The sequence below is a fragment of the Condylura cristata genome, unplaced genomic scaffold (genome assembly GCF_000260355.1).
Source record: "Condylura cristata isolate star-nosed mole 26May11 unplaced genomic scaffold, ConCri1.0 scaffold00013, whole genome shotgun sequence".
NCBI lineage: Eukaryota > Metazoa > Chordata > Mammalia > Eulipotyphla > Talpidae > Condylura > Condylura cristata.
The window spans coordinates 40,502,977-40,522,247 of NW_004567114.1; the positions used below are offsets into that span (position 1 = coordinate 40,502,977).

At 36.0% G+C, this 19,271-nt stretch overlaps 1 protein-coding gene across 2 annotated transcripts in view; it reads left to right on the forward strand.

Annotated features, from left to right (window-relative positions):
• The window catches only part of MDGA2 (MAM domain containing glycosylphosphatidylinositol anchor 2), a 663,419-nt gene that overhangs the window by 367,588 nt on the left and 276,560 nt on the right, over positions 1–19,271 (forward strand). Inside the window, exon 1 of one of the 2 annotated variants that reach the window (XM_012724471.1) lies at positions 8,182–8,208. The exons of the other annotated variant lie outside the window; for it this stretch is intronic. The gene's annotated coding sequence lies outside the window, so the exon portion shown is untranslated. Of the gene's footprint in view, positions 1–8,181; positions 8,209–19,271 lie in introns of those variants that run through there. 2 annotated transcript variants of the gene reach the window in all.

Consider the following 19,271-nt stretch of genomic DNA (forward strand, 5'->3'; position numbering starts at 1 on the left):
AAGGCTTTTTTCTCTAAGACTGTTATTTTGTTGCAAAAGTAATATTAAAATTGTTATTTGACTTCTAAGCCCTTAGGATACCTACTCCCTTTAAATATCAAGAATTAGCAAAAATTCTCCTCAATTAATATTGCATGCTTATATTTGTTTCATATGACAAAACTTTTGTTTCACAGAAAGTTGATCAAAGCACAATATATCCTTTAGAAAAGACTGATTTTCTCATGTATTAGAAAGTTTAAAAATGCTGTCATTCAAAGCATGGTAATTTACTGTGGTATGTTAAGGTACAGCTTATATTGAAATATATTTTATTAAAATAAAGGCACTTTTCCTTAAGTGATACATCACTGTGAAATGAATGCTATGTGATAGAATATTTCCACAACAAAGTTGGGCATTTATCTGAGTCATTTTCTTATGAATTTGGACTTTCTTATAGATTATGGTACCCAGAATCTCAAAACATGTTTTGCTTCCTTATTCCCAGTGTTACTAGATTCCTTTAGTAGCACTTTGAAAGACTGTAATAAATAGTAGCACTCAAAAATGTGGCAAAAAAAAATCATTGATGATATTCTAAGAACAGCAAAACCATTTTAATGTAAATGATGATAATGACATTATTGGTAAAAAACAAGAACAAATAGATAATTATAGAGCTGGTCAAAGTTTATATATATAAAAAATAGGTATCCTTTCCAATTTTGGAGTTTCTACCTCAGTTCATTTTTAGTTGTAATTAATTTAAAATTCATCTTTTAAATATTCTGTATATTTGACTTCCTCTAGACTAGTGATATTTTACTTTTTTTTTGGTTTTTAATTGTCATTTTGTTTTTAAATTGCTGAATGTAAAGAAGTTAATGGAATACATTTCCTTTGTGTTACTAGGCTTTCACTTTATTTTCTTCCTAAAACTGCTGAGTTTTAAGGTCTTTTCATAAAACTTATGTGAATAAAAGCCCTTCAGGGAACACAGCAGTTCCACATTTACTTGGATTGGTCTAAAGGGTAACTTAAACCAAAAACGTTTTATATAATGATGTTGATGTTTTTATTATTGCTGAATGATAACCTGTTTTTTGTGTGAGCCTATAAGTAGTTGAGTTTCTTAAATAGAGTACAGAATTACAGGAGGTATTAGTGAAGTCACTTATACTTTCTAAAGCTTCTGTTGGTAGTTGAAATGAAAAGCAGCTGTATGCCAAATGTGAGGCATTAAGCATATGCACCTACTAAGTGTGAGGTATTAATTTTGTTTATAGATATAGCTATGAACAAGACCTGCTAAATTCCAGCTCTTGTGGGGGTTATAGTTTCCAGGGAATGATGGACAATAAAAACTAAACACAGGGCACTCTCTGGTGGCACAACGGGTTAAAGCACAGGACTGAAAAGCTAAGGCCACTTTAGCATGAGTTTGACCCCTGCCCCAACGGATCCACATGGCTCAGCAGACCTCTCCTGACCCGCCCGCTGCTCCCTTCAGCAGTGTACTTTGTCAATCAGCCTGTTCTGCTCCCCACTCTGTCTCTAGTGAATCCTCTCACCGTCCTTGCACCTCTCACCCCAGCTCTGTAAGCATAAATAAATAAATCTTTAAAAAAAAACAACAAACTAAACATATACTCTGATTTTTGTAATTGGTCTAGATGTCCTGAAGAAAATTGAACTAGGGCTCTTTCTAGTAGCTCAGTGTGTTAAAAAGCACAGCAGCTACTGTAGCCCCAGTTCTTTGTGTGACTGGGGGGGTGATCATATAGTGTGGCAGACTTGCTGCTCCCCTCAGCAGTGTATTTCAGTAGATCCACCTGTTCTGCTCTCTACTCTGTCTCTGGTGAATCCTTTCACCTCCCCCATCCCATCCCAGCATCACTGGCCTATACCCCAAATCTTGTATGCATAATAAATAAATCTCAAAATAAAAAGAGAAAATGAAACTAGATAGGTGATTGAGAATAACAGAAGTCACTATTAATATCAAATGGTCAGGGATGGCTACTCTGATAAAATGGGATTTATGCGGAGAGTTGAATGAAGTTTAGGAGAAAAGGAAAAATGAAGACAATAGACATGAAGCAGGAGAAATATTGTTGTGTTTAAGGAAAGAGATCAGTATTGTCAAGTTCAGTGATGAAGGGGTAATTGATAGGAAATAAAGAATGTTACAGAACTTGATGAAAAGAAGTTGTGTTCTGCCTTCCTTGCATTGGGGGATGTAAGGAGTGTTTAACCCAAAGGAGGGTTTAAGTAGTAAGTGGTATGATGTGGCTTAGATTTTTACAGCGTCATTTAGACTACAATTTGGGGACTAAAGTTTAGGAAGACTGAGAGGGAAGAGGGTGCTCTCTCTGGGAGACCTGGTGACATAAGCAAGGAGGTTAAAATTTAGAGATGGTGGAAGAGATAGATCAAATATGTTTATAGAGAAATTTTGTTGATGTAATGTATATAATAGTCAGAGAAAACGGGTAGCCAAGGGTGATTCAAAATTTTGGTCTGAGGACTGGGTAAATTGTGACTGATAGATGCAATGATAAAGGGTTTTGATTTTCTAGCTTTTGGATAGTACTTCAAGAAAAACACCCATTATCAACAGAGATTGTAGCTTAGAAATAATCCTAGGTTGTTAATATTTGTGTGTTACAATGTGATGATCTGACTAATTCTGGAAAAGTTATCTTGAGTTTTGTTTGCATTTCTTCCTGTTTTTTTTTTTTTTTAAATAAACGTAAGGAGTCAACTTCTTTTTTTTTTTTTTATTCATTTGTGCATACAGAACTGGGGTACAGGCCAGAGGCTCAGGAGCGGTGAGAGGCTTCACCAAAGACAGAGCAGGGAGCAGAACAGGCAGATCAAGGAAGTACACTGCTGAGGGGAGCAGCGGGCGGGTCAGGAGAGGTCTGCAGCGCCATGTGGTCACCTCTGGGGAGGCAGGCGGGGATCGAACTCATACTGAAGCGGCTTTAGATTCTCAGTGCTGTGCTTTAACCTGCTGCGCCACCAGGGAGGGCCTCTTCCTAAGTTTTAATATGTAAATAGGAAAATATATTTTTTTATGTAAAATCATCTTTACATGCCCTATACTTACTTTAAAGTTATTTCTACTACATCTTCTTAGGTGAATTTATGATATAAAGAAAAAATTACGCTAAAGGCAGGAACTGAGAGTCCTACATATGAAATGTAGGTAGTACATGCTGCAAAACATTTGATTGTGTCAGAAATGGACTCAATTTGCTTGATTTGACTTTCATTTTTTATAAGGGAACTTATGTGTCATAGATATCAAGATCTTACTCTTTTGGATCAGACCCAAAAAAGAAGTATATTTTTTTCTTTGCAGAACACTCCTGTTTTATGCACCAGATTCTCTGGCATTCTGAATTATTAATAAGTCTGTCTAAATTAGATTTAGGTTGTAGGGAAGGGAAAACTTGCCTTACTCTAGGGGAGGCAACAGCTATTTTTATAGGAACCTGAAAATTGTAAGTGCTGCATATTCAGGGTGTTTGCACTAGTAAGTTATATTAATAGGTAACACAGTAACAAATTTCTAAGAACTGGGTCAGAGAGAAATATTAAACTGGTGCCTTGTAAGTTTTTTTTTTTTTTTTTAATAGCTTGAGTTACTTCCTAAACAAAGTTAGAGAGTATATATCTTCATGGAATTTCTCCTTTATGTTTTATAGCCTGGCTCAGGAAAAAAAAAAATCTTGAATCATGTTGTTGTTTAAAGCTGATACTGCATAATTAACTAGTTTTAATTTTTTTCAAAGATTTATTTATTCCTACAGAACTGGGGTACAGGCTACAGATGCAGAGGGTGAGAGGATTCACCAGAGGCAGAGTGGGGAACAGAACAGGCAGATCGACATTGTTAATGGGAGCAGCGGGCGGGTCAGGAGAGGTTTGCCACGCCATGTGGATCTCCTCTGGGGCAGGCGGGGATCGAACCCATGAGGAAGTGGCTTAAGCTTCTTTGTGCAGTGCTTTAACCTGCTGCACCACCAGGGAGGGCCACTAGTTTTAAATTTTTTAAAAAAGATTTATTTGTGCAAACAGAACTGGGATACAGGCCAGAGGTCCAGAGGCGTTGAGAGGATTCACCAAAGACAGAGTGGGGAGCAGAACAGGCTGACTTATGAAGTACACTGTGAGGGGAGTAGCAGACACGTCAGGAGAGGTCTGCCATGCCATGTGGGTCACCTCCAGGGCCAGGGATTGAACTGGCAGTACAGCAGCTGTGACTAGCTTCATAGTGCTGAGCTTTAACCATTGTACCACCAGGGAGGTTCCAGTTTTAAATATTTTCAAACAAGTTGACTTTTGATCTTTGCTAATGTGGAAAGTTACTATGTCCTTTAATTCCTGGCCTTAAGATATACAAGAGAGTATTTATTTATTTAACCAGGACTCATGGAATGCTGCAAGGTGCCAGGTGGTAATCATTATATCACCCAACTTTCCCCCAACTAGGGAGGCAGTTGGGCAGATATCATTACCTAACTCAGTATTCTCTGTGTTTTTCCATACCTATGGGAAAAATAAATCTAGCCCTCTTCATATGCCTGCTCTCCCCAAATAGCACTTCATCAATGTTAGCCACTTAGAAATTTCCTCAAACACTAACTGCTCCTACACAGTTTCTACCACAGTTAATTGTGTTTGTTTTGTTCTTTGAAACACCTATCTGGTGATAAAATCATTATCTTCCTACAATGGAGTCTTCTCTTGTAAACTCATTTTCTCTGACCGCACCGTTAATTCTCCACTCTTGTATCCTTTCTCATGGACTCAGGCATTAGGTGAGGTTCTTGGTTTTGAGGTGATATGTGGACATTCACATCTGGCTTCCTGAGTGGCTACTGAGACTGTATAATGAAATGAAAAGCAGTGACATAATTAATGCTTTTAACATGAATCTAGACAAATAAAAGCAAGGATGGGGCTAAGGCAAGTAAATTTCTTTCCTTGGATAACTGCAATGAAAGTATGTTTCCCCTTTGCAAATCACCCAAATAATCTTGCACATTGAAAAAAAGCACATTAAGAGCAATATAACATTTTTTTAAAAATATTTATCTCCATTTATTTATACATACAAGAATTGTGTTGTATGCCATAGGGAGGTGGGAGCAGAACAGGCAGATGTACTGAAATACACTGCTGAGGGGAGCAGCTAGCAGGTCAGGAGAGGTCTGCCACACCTTGTGGGTCATCCCCCAGCCAGGGATCTAACTCATGCTGCCATTTCTGAGAAAAGATTCATAGTGCTGTGCTTTAACTCACTGTGCCACCAGGGAGGCCCCCCCCTTCTGAATTTCTATTAGTTGTCTGTGTCATTATTTCTAATATTAGTGCTTACAAAAACTTTTATTTCAGAACATTTAATTTTTTTTATTTTCCTATAATGCATTAAAAAATTTCTAATCAAAATTTTCAAGTGCTAAATGCATTATAAATGAATACATTGAATAAGTAATTCAAGGAATTGGCTTTGGCAAAAAGACATTTTGGAATATCATAGTATACAGTAAGGCAAAATCATTCTATGGCCTTGTATGGATAACTAGTGTGCAACCAAGGGGTACCCTAGGACCCCAAACATACATATGCTGAAGGGATCTAGCCATCTGTGCCCACAAAAGCACAGGATGCTCTTATCATGAAAAACATTTAACAGAATTAATATGCCTAGAGGGAGAGGAGTAGCCATAATATTTTTATTAATAATTACCGATTCCCCTCATGAGCAAATGTCTAGCAAAGAGGGTTGACCAGAAGCAGGGCCACTGAGTCCTAAGGTACCTCCAGGCAGGTAACCATAGCAAGGGGTTCCAAAGCAGGTCCCAGAAAGCTGGAACAAAAAGATACCACATCAAATATGGGCTGCTATCGTCAGCCTCCCATGTGTCTGTCACTAATGTGTCTCTTCTGGTGTCTACTTCCTCTATTTCATGGGGCTCTTTTCTGCATCCCAGTGGTACTTGGTGCAAGTTAGGCTGCAGGAACAAGAGTGATCCCATGTCTTCCTCCCCGAGCCCACTGACCTTTGTTTTATTTCTTCACCTGGCTACTTAGCTCCCACTTTCATTCCCTAGTTCCCCATAACTAGTCCAAGGTGACTACATATAAGTGAGTGAGGCAGGGAACATGGCATCTCCTCTAATAGATACATAATATTTATGTAATTTTCTTTGTTTCCTTCTTAAATCTTAACTTTGAAAAGTAAACAACTAATGAAGGAGTATGTACTGGATTCTTAAACTTTTTACTTTTAGAGTACTTGATAAATATGCATTCTTACAAAAATCACCAAGATAATGAAATTTTTTATCATTTCAATATACCCTATAATTATGTAATTAGAAATCATAATTACATGTTCAAATAATTATACACACAATAAATTCTTAATGACAACTATGCTTAGTATATAAATATAAAGCAACTGATGTGACAAAATCATATCCACATTTCGATCAAAAGTATGGTAGGGGACAAATAAAAGTAATCCAGTATTTTCTAATTATTAAAAGATTGATGTGAACTACATTCCTCTTTTTCAGTAAAAGTTGCAATGAGGTTACATCATTCTTGAAATAGTGAACTATTAAGTTAATTAAAATAGGCAAAATTCTTTTTATGAAGTGTCATGGTGGCATCTTGGGACATCTGGGAATGTATGTCACTTTCTATTGCCTGGTAAGTTCAGTATTCATTTTTCTCCTTTTGGTTTCATATTATCATTGTGGGCCATACTGAAAATTACTGATTATTTGAATGTATTAATACCTTAGGGTTTGCCAGCATCAGACAGAAGTAGCCTTGGTAGAGGCACATTTAGTGAGCTCTTAGGTCCTTATAGTTTTGTTTGCTTAAGGTATACAATATATGAAAATCATTGAAGATAATAAAGTTTCTCATATTCCTAAACTTTAACTGATCATTGAGAGATAGTTTTTACTCATGGTCTTTTATCTGTTTTCACATTTCACCAGAGGATTTATGGTTATAGATTCATATAATATGTATGGACATGCACACATACACAGATATACACACATTCCAAAAAATGGAAATGCACTCATATAAAATATTTTATATATTAAATCAATTTATGTCATATATGTTTACACACATATTTATGGGGTGATACTCAGTAATTACGGTTGACTGGCTATTGTATCTCTGTATCTATGGGGTTGTAGTGGTTACCTAAGTATGTGAAGTGAAGGCATACAAAGAAAATTATATTTAAAAAGTACCTTTTATCATGCTTTTATTTGAATAGGCCTGATAGGCAGAAACCTTTAGGAATTACAATCTTAATAGTTTAGCAGGTGGTGGGCTATACAAGTTCCAACTGTGTCTCCTGCTTTCAACAAGCACCTGACCTCAGAGCATGAGGCTACCAATGAGATCAGTTGGAAAGACCCCTTACTTCCTGATTTTAAAAAGACTTGAATTCTCCTCAGTCCTAGGGATGGAAGTGAAATTTTCTCAGGAATCAATGAATGTGAATCCAAATTAAACACCAGTTATGCTTTTCTGTCAATATACTGTCTTTTGGGTAAAGAACATTGTGGATTTCCTTAGGTGAACCTCTGTATGAATGTCTTCTAGAGAAGCACCTTTTTGTGTTTTCAATCTGCAATCTTTGCTTGTTTTTTATCTTCCAGCCTGACTTTAAGGTCCCACTTAATACTATACCCCAAATCACTCATCTCACACATCCTATGGAGAATATTCACAACTGAGAGTGAAACATGAAAGAGCAGACAATGAGCAGAATGTGCAATGTCTGATTTTTTTCTTTAAAATTAAGGGTGCTAATGCTATTCTGGTGTAAATTAAATGTCCTTACATTTGCTGACCTGCAAATGGTATTTGTAGGGAGGGGTCAAAACAAATACTTCTTATAAGCATTATATTTTGACATACATTTTGATATATCAATTTTTAAATACCTCATTTGTATTTTTACCTGACAGAAAGTTTAGTTTTTCAATATGTTGTGAAATAAATCTCACTTATAACATAGAACTAAGTATTCATGAGTTTTTTTTTTAAGATTTATTTATTTATTCGTACAGAACTGGGGTACAGGCCAGAGATGCAGAGGGTGAGAGGATTCACCAGAGACAGAGCGGGGTACAGAACAGGTAGATCTACGAAGTACACTGCTGAGGGGAGCATCGGGTGAGTCAGGAGAGGTCTGCCTCGCCATGTGGTCACCTCCGGGGCAGGCAGGGATCAAACGCATGTGGAAGTGGCTTTAGCTTCTTTGTGCTGTGCTTTAACCTGCTGCGCCACCAGGGAGGCCCCAGTATTCATGAGTTTTTGTGTAGATAGTGGTATGATCTTTCAGTGGATAGATGAATTTGTGATATGATTTACTATAAATCAGCAAATATTGATTTTTAAACTTCATATAATTATTGAAATGTAAATACATGAATATTTTAAATACTCTGTGCTTACTTGAAGAATCACTAAAGTGTTTATTAATCTTAAAGAATAGCTTATGCATAGTTCATGTATTTCCTTAAAAGGTTCCTTTTAGCAAAATATGGCTTCTGGTTCTTTACACTTTGTTGAAGGTGTTGCTTCTTTTTCCAGGCCTATAACATCCTATTCTCTATCATTCTTATTAAAATCACAGGACTAAAAAACATTTAAGCATATGAACTGGTAATATTTAGTTAGATGAGAATGTTAAAATGCTAATTCCACTGAATAATTAGAGTTTATGCTGCTCATTGATAATTTTGCAATAAGTTTTGTAGCTTCTCGGTAATACTAACACAGCCAATTCTAGGCTGTGTTAATATATTTCTGGATCTTGATTTAGTAATCTTCAAATCAAGGGTAATATTTACTTTTAAAAATATATATTTTTTAGAATTATAAAGACAAGTTTAAAAATGTGTCTGGTACAGAATCTAAAACAATGTTAGTTCTCATTTCATCCTTTCCTAAGCTTTATTCAAAATTGAAACAAGTAACATATAAACTATTGTAATATGTAAGCCAAACACTCATTTTATGAGCTAAAATATTTCAAATGTCTACAACATTGCCATAGTCTTGATGCTCTAATTCATGGGTCCTGAAATTAAGTCACTTGTATGTGTCTTCTTTCTTAAATATTGTTTCTGATGCCTCAATTTAGTTTGGCATATTTCCATGTTGATAACTTTCAGTCATCTGGATGTTACATCAGGTTTAAGTTGCACTTCAGCGATTATGAGTAGAGGTCATTTGCACTTGTGAAGGTTGCAAGGTGCTCACAAAATGTAAAATGTGTTATTCTTGTCCTTGCTTTTCTACAAGTTGCTTTAATATTTTTGCATAGGATTTAAAGTGCATGGATAGGAATTGGAGATGTTAATTTCTCTTTCCAGCTCTAGGGCTCAGAAAAATGCAGCTGGATAGACAATTTGCTCTAAAATATGTCTTGGCCAACATAATGTAACTTTATTTAAGATTTTAGATGAATGATTAGAAGACATGAAATAGAATTTCACTGAATTATTTATCTGTTAGGAGAATACCAGAATACCTTAATTACAGACATCTCTGTCAAGTCTATATGCCAAAAGACATTCTCATTTTTCTGTAAGTGTGCTTGTGGTTTTTTTTTTTTTTTATGCCTTAAATTGCACAAGTTCATTTGGTTATCATATGAATAAATTTAAATGTGGATTTAGTAGAATGCTTTTTAGAGTGAGTGGAACAGAGCAATTTATTTTTTATTACATTTCTAATACTCTGTAGTGTCTGCAATACTGTTAATTTAGATTATATTCTATTATAAAAAATCATTAAAGAAATTACTGTTCACTTTCAACAAGATTGGGAATAATGGCAAACAATTCCCATAAGAAACCCACAAGAAAGAAGATGAAAAGCTGTTCAGCAGCAACACTGAAAAAATAGTGTTAATTTGTTAAATTTGTGGTATAATAAAATAATATTGATTATTAGATATAAAGTGCTAATTTTAAATTGGGGGTCCTTTGGAAGGAACATTATGATGAAAATTAATTATCCCTCCATATTTTTTTTCTCTTAAGTTATCAGAGTGTTTTTGTAATATATATGAGTCTTTATACTATCTTGTCCTTCATAAAATGAAATACTGATGGCAAAGTTATGAAGGTCCAGTTCAGTGATTTAACTCTTAACCAACAGTTTATTCTTTCTTAGTCAATAGACTCATATTTTAGCTTACTTTATTATAGTGTTTCCAATATGCGCAGTTTATGTCTTTTGATATTTTTAAGTCATCTGCTCAAGAGTATTACTTTCATTATTTTGCTTTTGAAAAACTGAAGATCTTTTATTCATAAGATATGCAAATATTAAAAAATGGATTTCTATTTTTCTTAATTTAATATTTAAGTCAACCATATTTGGCTGCTAATTTCTAAATACTAAATAATTACAGCTTAAACAAGGGAAGCATTATATCTGTATCAGAAAATAAGAGTAGATATTGAGAATATTGGGATATTGAGAATGTTGTCTTTATGATGCCAAATGAAGCATCCTTATAGGGCCTCCCTAGTGATGCAGAGTTTAATGTCTCAGTGATATCAAGTTATCATCAACCATTGTGACCTGAGTTCAATCTTTGGCCAGGAGCTAACCCACATGATGCAGCCGACTTCACCTGTTTCACCCACTGCTTCCCTCAGCAGTGTATTTTGGTAGATCTGCCTGTTCTGCTCCCCACTCTGTCTCTGGTGAATCCTTTTACCCCATAACTCTGGCCTACACCCCAGTTTTTATAAAATAAAAAATCTTAAACAAAAAGCCAAAGGCCTACCATTATCGCTTTTATGGAGTTAGCCCACACTCTCTTATGAATCCTGGATACAAATTCAAATGAATCACATTTGTATTTCATGAGGCAAGGTAGAAGAAAGATGAAAGGAAAAAAGGGCACATGCCCTAGTGCTTTTTTTTAATGCTGACTTTTTAAAAATATATATATTTATTTGTTTATTCATACAGTGCTGGGTTACAAGCCAGAGGTGAGAGACTTCACCAGAGACAGAGTGGGTAGCATAACAGGCAGATCAAAGAAGCACACTGCTGAGGGGAGCAGCAGGTGGGTCAGGAGAGGTCTGCCATGCCATGTGGGTCACCTCCAGGGTAGGAGATTGAATTTGCACTGAAGCTGCTGTGGCCAGCTTGCAGCTCTGTGTCCTAAGCCATTGCATCACCAGGGGAGGCCCTCCCCTTGTATTTTAAAGAAATTTCCTGAATGCCCACACAACATTTCTACTATAGTTGCGCATGTGTGTCAAAAGCACAAACCTAGCACACCTGAGGGTGCTATCCTTAGCAAGGCCTGCTTGTGCAAGGCTTGCCCTTTGCTGACATCTGGAATTTGGATTTGAGGAGGGTTCCACCATTCTCTAACTGATAAGTATGGGATGTTTTGCCTAGATTATTTTTGCAAACAATATTATGTAAGTTTTACTTTGGAAGTTTGAATTGTTTTATTTGCAGGACAGAAGGTGTGTGTGTAATCAGACCCCAGTCAATGTTGAATGTTGTGTCTCAATGAGCATTCCTGATAGACATTATTTTCTATGTGTTGCCATAATTTCATGCTGGGGAAATTAAGTATATTTTGTGTGACTCCAGGGAGGGAGACCTTGTTGAAGCTTGTGCTTTTTTTTTTTTTTTTTTTGTGAAATTTTGTCGTTACCCCTTTCCTGTTTGCTAACTTTGCCTTGAATCTTTCACACCGTGTATCATAGTCGTGAATCTGACCCTTATATTGAGTCCTGTGAGTCCTTCATGAGTCATCAAACTTAGATATGATTTTGGGGTATCCTAATAAAACATGCAATATTACAATTTCAAGTTATAAAGTAAATTTTATTGTCTGTCACAATGCTTGTGTGTGTGAGAGCTTAATATTAGTATTACGTGTTTTTAATGACATTTCTCATTTCATCAAGGTGACAGTGGTACGACTGGAAGGATGGAATTGTCATTAACTGAAATGAGAAATAGTGTGAGAACTGGTTTGGAAGGGGGAATGGAGAACATATTTTGGACATCATATTAGAGATAGAGAGTAGAAGGTGTAGCAGCGTATTGGTAATCAGAAGGGGAGGCTTGAGCTCCAAATTACTCACTGAGGTGTTAACTAGCTTGTAAATAGTATTTACAGTGCTAAATATGACCTAGGAAGTGAGTGCAGATGGAAAAGTACTAAACTTTAAAGCACTGAGTCATTTGGTGGTTGGGGAAGTCAGTAGCAACCAGCAAAGGGGATTAAGACAGAATGAAGTGTCCAGTAAAAAGCCTCTCAGCAGATCTCCTTCCTATTTGTCTTATAAAAACCAGAGAATTCATTTTACCTTTATCCCCTATGTTTCTCAGGTAATATAAAATGTTATAATCCCTAAAATTTTAGATTATAATGAAAATGAAGTAAAATCTTTATATTCAATATATATATTCAGCACTGATTTTGGTACTTTTATACCAGCTGTGTTTCCAGAACTCACTTAACAGACTGTCTATTCCACATTTTGGGTGTTTTTCTGATAAATTAATTCTTAACTATATTTTTGTCTCTATTTTTGCTATTATCTCCAATACTGTAAGTTCCTTTGAATAATTTATCTTTGTAAATTCACTTTGCCTTTATCAAAGTTATTTACCCCCTATTACTATTAGTGTGCAGTCTGAGGGCTATCCTGGATACCCAACTAACATCCTTTAAAGGGATTCTGCCATCCAGAACATAAAGAAAAAGTAGTCTCTTAGTGTGAAAGAACTTATTTTTACAGATTTATCTTTATTTATTTATTTATACAATAACTGGAGTGTAGCCTAGAGTTGCCTGGGGTGAGAAGATTCACCAGAGACAGAGTGGGGAACAGAACAGATGTATCTACTGATGTACACTGCTGAGGGGAGCAGGAAAAGACAGGAGAGATCTGCTGTGTCACGTGGGTCAGCTCCCAGGCTGGGATTTGATCTCATGCCACAGTGGCTATCAATAGCTGGCAACACTGAGACATTAACACCTACACCACCAGAGAGCCCCTGTGAAATAACCTTAATGGGATTAATTTGCATAGAGGGAGTAGAAGAGAAAGGATAACAATTTTCAAAAATAAACATTAGTTACCCATCTGCTCAGGGGTAAATACCCAGACAAACAGGGATGACCCAAACCATGAGTGCTGAGACTTGAACACTTACCACATGTCTCAAATTACCACATGTCTCATGCACCTTCTGGTGGGGACCCGTTGGATAGAAGCAGAAGGGTCAGGCAAATCTGAGCCCATAGGAGTAAGATCAAAGTAGAAATTAAGGTAATAATTGCCACTGTCAACCTCCCCACGAGTCTCTCACTATGTCTCTTTGAAGCATCTCTACCTGTCTCTCCTCCATGTGTTTCCCTCCATGTTCCCACAGTCCCTGGTGTAAGTCCAAAGCCTAGAAGTAAGTAAGCAAGCAAGCCTTTCACAGTCTCTCTGCTGCACGTATCTCCTGTGCCTTCTGTCAAGTCTTCTCCAGCTTCCCTTTTCCTACTCAGCTCTGTTCTACATTAAGTGGGATAGGAAACATGGTTCCTCCCTTTTCTATGGAGATTCTTCTCTGTAACATTACTGCTAATTTATTAACAATTTAGAAAATGTCACTACAGATTTATTATTCAAGATCTTCCTCTAATTTCAATCACCATGTTCAAAATGTAATCCTGTGCTTATAAAAAGTAGTGGGCAAAACATATCTAGGTGGATTAATAGAAATCCACCAGTGATTAGAGAATTCAAGTAATTATTTCTCTGCCCAAATTTCAGAATGATAGCAAAGAGTACATTCAATAATCATATAAAGAAATATCAATTAAATTATCGGCATTGCAAGAAGCTGAAACTCATGGCTATTCTATGGGCGTGGGGTTTTGTTTATGTTTGTATTGTTGGTGAAATTACAGTGCTAGGGATCCGCTTAAGTATTAATGAGGTTGTCAGTGACTACTATGGCCCAGCTAGTATATTGGGGTGGAGAAATTGCTATCAAGAATAGTTTTGGCTGTAATAGCATATAGTTTATTATAGACAAAGGTTTTATGGCTCTAGTTCTATAGCACTAAAGCTTGAGATGAGGACTCCTGTGCAAGTGATTTATCAAGGAAGGTTTTTTTTTTTTTTTTTTTTTTTTAGGGAAAAAAAAAGTTAATGTAGCAAGAAAGCAAAAAAAAAAAGGAAGAAGGGTAGGGTTGTTATATTTAGGGGATTAACCTTAGCCTGACCCTGCAAAGGGTGTCTGGAATATACATTATACTTCAGAATCTGTCCTGATTGGAGATAAGGCACCTGGGCTTTCTTATCTATTTTAATCATTCATTGGTTGAGGACTACTTAGTAGAAAAATACTCCCAAGCATTTCCAACATTCTGCTTCTGAGAATGTGACTCTACAATCTAAAGCCTTTCTTTCTTGAGAAACAGAGAATCCTGGGGCTGTACATATAGGAGGATAAAGAGACTCTGAGAGAATCTGACAGGAAACCAGTTATCTGCTATAACATATAAATAGCTAATTTATATATCACGTGATGAGTACTCTCATAGAAGGAATTGCAGGATGCTATGGCAACAAAGAGGCCAGTCTAATAGAGCTTTATGGGAGAAGGAAGGCTTTCTAATGAAATGATTTCTGGAGGATCAGAGGGAGTTATCTAGACAATAATTGAAGGGAAAAAAGAACTTTCAGGTCAGAAGGATCCCAGTTGTACAAAGCACAGAGTCACACAGTTGGGGAGAACTGGAGCTATAGAATAGGGAGAAAAATTTTCTTCCCTTTTAATCTTGTCCTGGGATTAAAATAATGAAATCATTTTTAAACTTTGAAAGGAATAAAACTCTGTTACTGATTGAAGTCCATGGTAAATATCTATTACAAAATAAAATCCCATTCACAATGCTATCCACATTAGCCCATAATATTTTATTTATAAGCATTTACACACAGCTATACCCTCTTCTGTCCCTTTTGGTTTGAAATATTGTTAGCAGACCCTGTCGACTGCATATGTACATATCAGAAGCTTGACACTCTTAAAGAGAAGCACTAAATTAATATAAACTGCTCGCTGTTTGCTCATAAGAGTTGAGTAATCATAGCCAAAATAAACAATAACAGACAAAAAAAAAAAACAGAAACCCTCAGGTCTTCTCTGCTATAAGGCATATTTAGTATGCCTTACAGTCATGTCCTCATCATATTTTTCTTTTGTTTCCAACACATTTATTGTGGTGGTTTGCCTGTTCACTGTTTGATACTCTGGCTGGTGAGAAGCCCCTTTGTTGATGGTCAAAAACTTTTCTTTATTGCTCCCTTACACTGTTTATTTTCATCACACACAATGAGAAATTCTTTGTTATATTTTAGACTTATGTCAGATAGAACTGTAACTCATAAAAATCTTTTAAATTTGCAAAATGATATTTTTTATATTGTTAGTATTAGTATTGTTAGTAGCATTTGTGATCCTTCGTATTCTTGGAATACTAGAAAAATTATGGTGTTTTAGAGTATGGCAAATTTCAATTTAAAGTCTTATTTTGTGAGAAAATCATGGGTTTTAAAATAAAATTAGATTTGGAAACAGCTTCGTTTTTGCTGTGATTTGTGGTAGACTGATACAAATTATTAAAAACTGAACTTGTATGATCTGGAGTCCTGTGCCACTCACAATTCTATTTGTTGTATTAAATAATTCAAAAAGAACAGATTTCCTCTGTAATTTTTCTGATATTAGTGTAGAGTAAGAGGAGAACCTTTATTTTCAAAACTCTAATGAATGCTGCCTACTCATAATCATCTGCTATAGATATTCCTTGATACACTTTCGAGCTGGCACACTATAATTGGCTTTATTTAGCTTCCAAAGGGTATGTTGGCAAATCACCCAGATAATTATATGAGATCAGATGATGTTTATCTTACTTTTCCTCTGGATTTATCTCTCTCTGCATTTTTTGTTTTGTTACTATTGTGGGATCTTCTTTCAGAGTACAAATAAGTCTGGGATAAAACTCAGATTTTTCTCTGAGTGTTTAGAAACTGACAGAACTTAGCTGCAATTCCCAAGTCCTTATTCACTAAACATTAATTAGGAAAGAACCTAAAAACCTTAGCACAGTCCAGGTCTAAGTCCTTATTAAGTTTGTAGCAGCTATGCAATCTAGTTTTTGTGGATTCAGCCAGTTCTATCTTTGAACTACGCTTCAGGTTTTGACATTTTCTGAAGTTATCTAAGTCAACATTGATTTTATTTAAGGCCATATAAGAGCAATGATGTTACAGAAATATTACTACAGAAAAATAACAAAATAAATTCTCTGTTGGAAGTTGGATAACCTCGTGCTGAGTGTTCTATTATGTCACCTCAGTGTTGCTTCTTCACATTAGGCAGAGAGTGAATTACAATAAAAGCATATTTCCTAAATACTAGTATCTTTCTTTTTCTATTCAGGTTATTTTAATGGAAATGCTTGCTAATGTTGCTCTAATGGGATTTAAACCTAATCATATTTAATAACACCACAAACCTGAAAATTGACTATTTTATTTCACTATGGGACAAACCATTTTCCCAAAAGTCCTTTTTATTCTTTTCCCAGTTATTAAACCATCAGGTTTTAGCAGGGTGAGATGTAAGGATTTGCTCATCAAGATAGCCTGTAATGTTGCCAGGTGGCAGTGAGTTCTTGTCTTTTGACTCATGTCACAAAAATTGAGGACACTGAATTTGAAGAGTGAGTTTTAGAGTTTATTTAATGATAAGGAAATAGAAAGCACCCTATAGAGAAAGGGGGTACCAAAATTGATAACCCTGAAACACTTATGTCTAGGGTCTTTTATACTAAAGACTGCTTGCTAAGGAGCCTATTTTGGTTGAATATATGCAGGGAGAGGTACCCTGCTAAAGATTAACACATATTCAACTAGAAATACAAGGAACTTGCTAGAGATTAAGATACACAACCCCCAAAACATCAAGATCATTAATGCCTTCCCTCCTGCACCTCTTTTTATCAAACACTTTCTGACTATCTCCAGTTGACAGGCAGGTCTCATGCTCACAGACATGGGTCCTATAAATTTCCATTTTCTATACTTTTTTTTGTTGTTGTTGTTCACTTCATTCTCCATGGATCTCCACCCTGACTACCTAGCCAGCATCTGTCTCATTAGGCTTCCAGCTTTTCATGTAGCTATGGATGGGGCTAGAGCCATGCATCGTGTACAGTGGTGTCATGCACTGGCAGCCTGGAATTTTCTGTAAATGACAACTAGCAGGTGCTTTTTCTCTTTCTTCTAGGACCAGGATGTGAAACCTAGATCCCTAGTTGTTATTTTGGATTTTGAGCTCTAGCAACACATGGTAGGGCGAGGAAGCCTCAGTTCCTGAGCAGTCATTAAGTTTACACTGAACTGCCTCACCCCACATTTCTTTTACACATCAGAATCTAACTTTGTCTTTTATAAGTAACTCTCAGTTGTCTAATTTACAGCTCAACCTAATCTTCAACAGTACTCCACCGATTCCTCCAATTTCAACTCTGCGCTCTTTGCTCTTTTACTCTTTTATTAATCATCTATTTTTTCCATACCTCTCATTCTCCATTAACTGAAATGTGCATCTTTACAAAGCATCTTTATGGTATTTTATTTTTATGGCTCTGCAGACTCTTTCTGATTTAATTTTACAAAGCACCATCAACATTTTGTAAAGGATGAAAATCTATTACTGAAATAGAGTGCTAAGTTTGATAAAAGAGTGATACCTAATGCAAAAGTACCAGCATAAGGTTAAAGTATAGGGCCTGGCAACTTCAGCCAGAGTCAGTACCAAAAGGAATGTTTTCAAAGCCCCATGTGTGTCTTGGCACCATCCCTGAGTTCCCTTGGGCTCTTTGTCTGGAAGTGGTCTTGTGAACTTTATTGCATCGACACCAAACTACTCACTTTCTATCTGGTTTTCTTCACTTCATCCTCCCCTTTTCTGTCTTAGATTCTCTTATCTCCCTCCTGTTCACATGCATTTCTATAGCCGCCTAATATTTCTTGAGGCATTGAGCTAACTCTTGGTTTTTCTTTTCTTTTGGCTTTTATTTTCTTTCTGGGCATATTAATCCTCAACTGGGTATGTCCTACTGTCTTAGGTTAGCTGGCTTCCTTCTTCACCTGATTTTCCTTACCCTGACTTTCCTTTTGCCTCACACTCTAGCTTTTCCTTTCCCTTTACAATTTCACTATCTTCTGTGTTTGCTTTATTTCTAGTTTATCCTTGTTTTACAGAAATGATAGTATTTCCTGCATTCTCACATCCTGGGCTGTTCATTTTCCATCTTTCCTTAGTTCTCAAGCTTTCCTTCATTTTTGATGCTTTTTTTTTTCCATTTTGAATTTTTTTTTTTTTCAGCCAACGTGTTTCTTTTTTTCTAGACTAGCAGAGTGCTGAGTTTAGCAAAGACAGAGATGAGAGACCTGGAACAATGATTCAGAAGCTCAAGGACTCCCTCAGTTTAGATCACAGGAAGTGAGGGCTATATCGGACTTTTTTCTATTATTTTAAGGGAACATTATGATTGTTATTCGTAAACAAAAATGCTTGCTGATTTTCTAAGAGATGCACATTCACCTTCTGACTTTCTTAAATTTAAGATTTAATTTATTTCCTTCCATCTCCAAACGGCATTGAAAGTCTCTTCTCTGTGTGTCCTATACCCACTCTAAACTCAAGATTCAATAAATACTGGGTGCTGTTCCACTGTCTTTGAGCTTTTAGTGTTGGAGATCAAAATCCTGAAGACAAGCTAACCTCCCATATTCCCCAAGGCTTGTCAGGTACTGGAGATAAGAAGTTGGTAGTCACAGAAAATCTCCTAAAATCTGATATAAATAAGTATAATTTTATCTACTTTCTTGTAGAAGTCTAAAACTATAAATTATTTGTGTTAGCTAGGTATAGCTCCTTGAAGTCAGAGATTCAGAATTCTTTTGTTTAATTGACTCTCTGTTCTTTTCTTTCATTCTAAATCAGCACAGGGTCTGAGATCAGAGCCAGTTGAAATGTAAAAAAAAAAAAAAAAAAAAAAGAGAAAAAGAAGCTTTCCAATGAGGATACTTTACTTTTGCTTGAACCATACTAGCAAGAATGCAGCTGAGTGGCTAGCTAGAAAATGTTATTCTCATGCTAGGCAG